Source organism: Coregonus clupeaformis, chromosome 5, assembly GCF_020615455.1.
Source record: "Coregonus clupeaformis isolate EN_2021a chromosome 5, ASM2061545v1, whole genome shotgun sequence".
In the NCBI taxonomy this organism is placed as follows: domain Eukaryota; kingdom Metazoa; phylum Chordata; class Actinopteri; order Salmoniformes; family Salmonidae; genus Coregonus; species Coregonus clupeaformis.
The window spans coordinates 22397846-22406018 of NC_059196.1; positions in this window are offsets into that span (position 1 = coordinate 22397846).

An 8173-nucleotide genomic window follows, 5' to 3' on the forward strand; every position below is an offset into this window, starting at 1 on the left:
CAAAACCTTGAGACTTCCTTAGTATTTGATTTTGTGCACCAGCTGTTGTTTAAAAATATACACAGACCGCCACCCCTTATCTTACCGGAGTCAGCCGTTCTATCCTGCCGATGTAGCGTGCTGTGTGTTGTCCATGTCGACGTTCAGCCACGACTCGGTGAAACATAATATATTACCGTTTTTAATGTCCCGTTGGTAGGATAACCGTAATCTTAGGTCATCTAATTTATTTTCAAATGATTGAACATTGGCTAATAGGATTTCAAACCAAAAAGTCAATATTTGCCAGTAAGCAGTGTTGCAGTACCAACGTCAGCAATGTTGTGATTTGAAAGCTACAACCAATTCATGGCAAATTGAGATTAAAAGGACTACGTATGTCATTAAACAGCATAGACATAATCGACCCCTATCCATCCTCGAAAAACCTATCTATGACTTGGAAAATAATAGACAGCTAATTAATGCATGAATTCAAATATATCTCAATAGTCATAATTTTGTTATGATCTTTCTTTGGAGCCGTTCTTTTCGAACGCTCAGTAAATCAAAAATAGTACAGTGTGTGGCACGTGGATACTTTGAAGACTGGCAATGATGTTTGGGTATGTTGGCTGTATTTGAAGTCTGCTGTTATAATACATCATTGTTCTCTCATCATATGAAATCCAAAACCTTATCAAACCTAAGATCAGGTCGCCAGTGTGACTGTATAGTGTTTAATATATTTCGAACTCAAAGTCTTTTATCCAATGTCGTCACTTTGAAAACAAACACATGAATAGCATGAGAACACCCTTTATAAAACCGTTTTACTGCCCCTTGGGAATATGATTGACCACATATTTTCTCCACTGAAAACCACAATGTTTAAATATTTAAAAGGATGTTCACAGTGCAGCGCAGTACTATTATGTGCATAGTGCATGACCATAACTTTGTACCATAAAAAATAAAATAAATTCAATGATGTAAAAATCCCTGTTATTCCTTTACACAGAAATCAGAAGTGATATTTAGTTTTTGCATACAGTGATCAAATGCAGCATTATCATTTCACCATTATACCACAGAACTCAGTTTCAGATAGTATATTCCTTCAGATACTTTGAGTGTTTGACTGAGCCTACCTGGAGCGCCAGATAGTTGGGGTTTGCACTTTTGGTACAATCACACCAATCAAGCACAACTAAAGTATATGAACGATTTCAAATACTATTTGGACCCAGGTTTGCAGAACACCATATGTGTTCAGTGTGATTCAGTGGACAGAGAGACTGAGAGAACGGGGTGAACCAGTGGGCAGAGACAGTTCACTGCACATCCCTCAGCCTACTTCATTAAGCCCCCACTGGCACATACATTGTTGAAATCACTCCGAGAGTGAAAACAGCATTGAAGATTTCATTACTTTCATCCTAGCAAATTGCTTCCATTCTGCCTGGCTGACTGTCTGTAAAACAATCCTCCCCCGTACATAGCTTCCCTCTGAGTGACCCAATGAATGTGGAGGAGGGGAGAGAAATCACTCTACTGTAAACTCGTTAAGTAAACACAGCAAATTAACATTAAACCCATGCTGTCTCACTCTGCTGTGATTCACCGATAATAACCAAGCAGATCAACAGGCCTTTATAGGGCTGAAACGTCTCTCTATCTCTCCCTCCCCCTCTCGCTCACTCTCTACGTTTTACAAAGCCAGCAACCGGAGTAGGTTTGAGATACCTTGTGTGTACTCATTATTGAAAATAGGATGTATGTGTGTTAGTGTGAGTGTCTGTGAGTGGAGTGTATTTTGTTTTTAAACGAGGACGTGCTACAGCCAAGCATCACAGAGGGCAGTTGAAATAATCAAAGTCCTTTGGCATAGCTGGTAGATTCCTGCCATCCATTGGTTCCATCCCCTTAAGATAACAAAAGGCGGTCTTTGTTATGTGAGGGCAAGCAAGCGTTGAAATTGGGCAAAGTCTCGCAGGCAGTTGAAACTCTCATTGTTCATGTCTTCAGCATGGCCACATCAAATGGCAGTACTCACATGATTGTGGTCATCCTGAACTTTTGTAGCCAAGGGCAAAGCCAACGGACACACTCTGTAACAACTCCTATAACCGCCAGTTCATCTTATCAGAATACACTAATCTATATCAAGACCATCCTCAACATAATTCTGCATCCCAAATGGCACCCTATTCCCTATGTCGTGCATTACTTTTACAAAAAATGTTTACCATAGGGCTCTGGTCAAAATAAATAATGTTTATTTCAGAGCTAAATGAAAGGCATTGGAAGCATCAGAGACATGTGCGATGACTACTTAGAAGTCAACTTATAATACGTTAATGGTCTGTGTCTTCTTACATGATATCGTCTCTGAACTAAGGAGTGGAAAGGTCCATAGCAGTGGCGATCAGTTCAAACTTGTATACGAATACAGTAAAGTCTGTTGAATGAAAATTGGAATTAGCATTTTTTTCTGTTTGTATAGGCCTATGCATGCTCAGTGATGTAATTGTGCACATAGGCTGTCTGATACCTCTTTATAAAATCGTAATGTTCCGTCTGGTTTAAATCATGTCAGTTGCAACAGTTTTGGCATAGCAATTTTTTTCTTCTGTTTTGTTGTTTCTTTGATGTTGTGGATTTGAATGTCATGGGGATCATCATCAAGTACACCTTTTACCAACAGATTGGTTGGAACAATTCAGGGGAAATATTCACAATATAACCACAGACCCTGGCACTCCCAGGTGGAAAGATCGATGTGTTGTTTTCTCTTCTTCTTCATTCTAATTGGTTTGGAGGCGGACAGTGGAAACTAGGGAAATAAGTTACTTTCACACACAATGGCTCTGTTACAATTCATCTTGACTAATCAGAAATGATCCATCTTCTTCATTGTTACCCATTTGGAAAGAATGCCTACCGAAAATCTATTAATCATGTCACTTGTAGGGTCATGTGAGTGGTCTCTGTGGTATGTTGAAATCCTTGCCAAAGCTCTACCATCAACATATGGTCCTTGGTAGGTATTCAGCCTTCATGCAATCTCAAACATGTATTTTCTAACAACAGTATGTACAGTATATAGTCAAGTTATCGTTACTAATTGTGTTATTTATTCCTCCTGTTATTTATTTTCATTTATTTTTTTATTGTTCTCTCTGCCCCCCAAAAAAAAACATGTAAAAATTGTTGGGAAGGGTCTGTAAGTAAGCATTTTAAATAACTTTTGATTAGATTTTATTTACTCCTCAATTACTATTGGTTTAGACTTCGAAGGTATCATACACATGCTGGTAGACTTTGTGAAAGTAGCTGTCACCTTTCAACCAATCAGAATAGGATATATAGTCACCGGTCAAAAATAAGTTGAACCAATGTTTCAACTCAATTAAATATCAACCAAAAATTGACATTGGTTTTTACATTACGTCATCTTTTTTTATGTTACGTCAGGGTATAGTCCGATTATTCAGATGAGAAGGTCACCATGGAGATGTGAGAGAGCCAGTGACCTCACCACTTGTAGCCCACTGCTTTTCATTACGCCCTGGTGTTGCTTTGCCTTCTAGGGTTCCCAACACTGCAGTTTAGCCCTGCCCTTATTTTGATGTGCACCATACGTTTTCACCATGGCAACCTAAATCTACTTTAACCCTGGAAAATCCCCATTTATGTCCTCATTAACATGTATTTTCTCCAGAGGAATAATAAGGCAATGTGAGACTGTTCCTTCTCCCTAATGCTGAGCTGTAGGTCTCTTCTGTGGCATTGAAAGGACTCAAGGGGAACTCACAGTGGCAAAGGAGTATTGTACTTGTGAATGTGCATACTGTATCTAAATAGTGGCGTTGAACAAGTGCTTTTTAGAGTGTGAGTATGTGTGTGTGGAGGGGGTGAGTGTGAGAAAGAGCTGGACTTGTTCCTCATTCCTGTGATTCGAAAAACAACAAACTGGCTGCCCCACCACTTTTTTTGGTAAACAGCTGATGCATGGCTATACAGTATATCGTTCATTTAAAAGTCCAAAAATGTATGTAACAAGCGAACAATGCCATTTTAAGCAGAAAAGTTGTGGAATTTATTAGAGACACAGCACATTTTCAGAATAACAGCTAACCTCTTAACTTCGAAGGTCCATGCTCTCTGATGCTGGCTAAACATTAAATGCAGAAATGTTCAGCTCAGTTCAACTCAGGACAGGCTTTTCAGTGTATTTAGCCAGAGACAATGGTGAATGAGGGCTGTCATTTTGACTGTAGTGCCGCAATTAGAGAGCAAAGCTGCTATAGCTGTGCTGCACAATTTACATATTTTTTGGGAGAGTCCCAAGATTTCTGGGGACCTAATTTAGCCCAGCTGGGTGTTGTTTACGGGCCCTGTCAGGACATTTGATGAACACAGCAATATGCCTGCCAGTTGTGTTTCCGCTTCTGTCATGAGCTTTTCAAATCAAATGTCAGGCTTTGGTTTGCATGGGTAGCCTACATTATTACAGTAGCATTAAATGCAAGCATATTAAAGAAGTTACCTTTATTTGAACCAAATCTCTATTTTGATGTATGTGGCATGTTATAGAAGTGTCCAGACACTTTTTTTGTGATCTCACTTGTTTTTGAGAAACCCCACCAAAGATATACTTCCTCACGCTCGTTCAGCAGTTATAAGGGCAGAGATGAACAAAGGCTGCAAACACCCAAATACATCCTTTTGGAAATGGCAATTATCTCAGTATAGTGATGCAGGTCTTTAGATGTTGTACACATACAATTGTGTCATTTCAAACTTTATTCACAACATTATATTCCATTTTGTGTGACTCTAGTGATGTGTCTCTGTTTAGCTCAGGATACTTTTCCATGTGTGCAGGAGCAGGCTACACGGAGAAGCAGCGCAGCTGGGGAAACTGCTTGAATCACACAAAATGGAATATAACGTTGCGGATAGTGTTTGGAATAACACAATGTGATTGTTTCTTGTGGTACACCATCTGTTAGCTAATGAACTTCAAAACAAGATCACTGCAGGGGTGAAGCAGCACAAGTAAACTGCCGAAAGACGTCTCAAGTACGCACACTCAGTTCTACACACTCAAGTGTGTCATCGAAAGAGTTATTGATTCTCTGAATGTTTTAACAACAAAGTCTTTGATTCAACCAAAGTGGTTCTCCATTTTGGCTCCACGTTGACCCAAGTCAAGATGTGGAGCTGATGACACGCGCCAGTGAGATGAGCTGCAGTTGTTTAAGTCCCCTTTGAACTCGGCACATTCTGTATCTCGCCCAGGGGCTTATGATATTAAAGTAAACAAATAAATAAATCACTGAACACATTGACCTCACCCCCACCGACTCTGGCAACACTTGATCGCAACATAATCTCCAGAATTTCACTTAGCCCCACTTTAGATGTGTGGAGCATAGTGCACTTGGCCTATCTGCATGTCAGTGAAGATGTAAACACGAGTTCTCTCCTTTCTTTCTCTCTCTCTCTCTCTCTCTCTCTCTCTCTCTCTCTCTCTCTCTCTCTCTCTCTCTCTCTCTCTCTCTCTCTCTCTCTCTCTCTCTCTCTCTCTCTCTCTCTCTCTGTCTCTGTCTCTGTCTCTGTCTCTGTCTCTTTCTGTCTCTTTCTCTCTCTCTCTCTCTCTCTCTCTCTCTCTCTCTCTCTCTCTCTCTCTCTCTCTCTCTCTCTCTCTCTCTCTCTCTCTCTCTCTCTCTCTCTCTCTCTCTCTCTCTCTCTCTCTCTCTCTCTCTCTCTCTCTCTCTCTCTCTCTCTCTCTCTCTCTCTCTCTCTCTCTCTCTCTCTCTCTCTCTCTCTCTCTCTCTCTCTCTCTCTCTCTCTCTCTCTCTTTTTGTTTTCTTTCCAATGGAGTCCATGGAGTATTTTATCATGACTGTGGCCTGTGGTCCATCCCAACCTTCATTTGTCACGAGTAACAACTTGTCTGGAGCCCCTGACCTTTTCAAAGCTAGAGCCTCCAACAATGGTGGCCGACAGTACGGAAAACATCTCACACTGTTAAGGGGTAATCATTCAGTAATCCTTCCTTTATGTGTTTCTTTATTATTATTATTATTATTATAAATTTTTTAGGGGATAGATCAGCTTTAATATTTCAGATAGATTGTAACTTCCATCAATGTAATTGTCTGCATCACTTCCAATCCCCCATATGTTTTTTTTTCTTCTCGCAAATACAGTATATATATACACTGCTCAAAAAAATAAAGGGAACACTTAAACAACACAATGTAACTCCAAGTCAATCACACTTCTGTGAAATCAAACTGTCCACTTAGGAAGCAACACTGATTGACAATACATTTCACATGCTGTTGTGCAAATGGAATAGACAACAGATGGAAATTATAGGCAATTAGCAAGACACCCCCAATAAAGGACTGGTTTTGCAGGTGGTGACCACAGACCACTTCTCAGTTCCTATGCTTCCTGGCTGATGTTTTGGTCACTTTTGAATGCTGGCGGTGCTTTCACTCTAGTGGTAGCATGAGACGGAGTCTACAACCCACACAAGTGGCTCAGGTAGTGCAGCTCATCCAGGATGGCACATCAATGCGAGCTGTGGCAAGAAGGTTTGCTGTGTCTGTCAGCGTAGTGTCCAGAGCATGGAGGCGCTACCAGGAGACAGGCCAGTACATCAGGAGACGTGGAGGAGGCCGTAGGAGGGCAACAACCCAGCAGCAGGACTGCTACCTCCGCCTTTGTGCAAGTAGGAGCAGGAGGAGCACTGCCAGAGCCCTGCAAAATGACCTCCAGCAGGTCACAAATGTGCATGTGTCTACTCAAACGGTCAGAAACAGACTCCATGAGGGTGGTATGAGGGCCCGACGTCCACAGATGGGGGTTGTGCTTACAGCCCAACACCGTGCAGGACGTTTGGCATTTGCCAGAGAACACCAAGATTGGCAAATTCGCCACTGGCGCCCTGTGCTCTTCACAGATGAAAGCAGGTTCACACTGAGCACATGTGACAGACGTGACAGAGTCTGGAGACGCCATGGAGAACGTTCTACTACATCCTCCAGCATGACCGGTTTGGCGGTGGGTCAGTCATGGTGTGGGGTGGCATTTCTTTGGGGGGCCGCACAGCCCTCCATGTGCTCGTCCAGAGGTAGCCTGACTGCCATTAGGTACCGAGATGAGATCCTCAGACCCCTTGTGAGACCATATGCTGGTGCGGTTGGCCCTGGGTTCCTCCTAACGCAAGACAATGCTAGACCTCATGTGGCTGGAGTGTGTCAGCAGCTCCTGCAAGAGGAAGGCATTGATGCTATGGACTGGCCCGCCCGTTCCCCAGACCTGAATCCAATTGAGCACATCTGGGACATCATGTCTCGCTCCATCCACCAACGCCACATTGCACCACAGACTGTCCAGGAGTTGGCGGATGCTTTACTCCAGGTCTGGGAGGAGATCCCTCAGGAGACCATCCGCCACCTCATCAGGAGCATGCCCAGGCGTTGTAGGGAGGTCATACAAGCATGTGGAGGCCACACACACTACTGAGCCTCATTTTGACTTGTTTTAAGGACATTACATCAAAGTTGGATCAGCCTGTAGTGTGGTTTTCCACTTTAATTTTGAGGGTGACTCCAAATCCAGACCTCCATGGGTTGATAAATTTGATTTCCATTGATAATTTTTGTGTGATTTTGTTGTCAGCACATTCAACTATGTAAAGAAAAAAGTATTTAATAAGATTATTTCATTCATTCAGATCTAGGATGTGTTATTTCAGTGTTCCCTTTATTTTTTTGAGCAGTGTATATATATATATATATATATATATATATATATATATATATATATATATATATATATATATATATATATATATACACACACACATATATATCTATATCTATACACATACACATACACATACACATACACATATACACATACATACACACACACATATACATACATACATATATACATACATCCATACACACACACATATCCTTTTTTAAATTATATTTCCCTTCATTACTTTCCAACACCACCACCCCTTCCCCAATAGGAGTAAACTAGTGACCAACAACGCTTAGTCCTCTACTTCCAGCCCATACATACTATATACATTTTATGGACACAGTCAAATTCTACAATAATTATATTTTGTTTGTTTTTACTCCTGAACTTCCTCTGA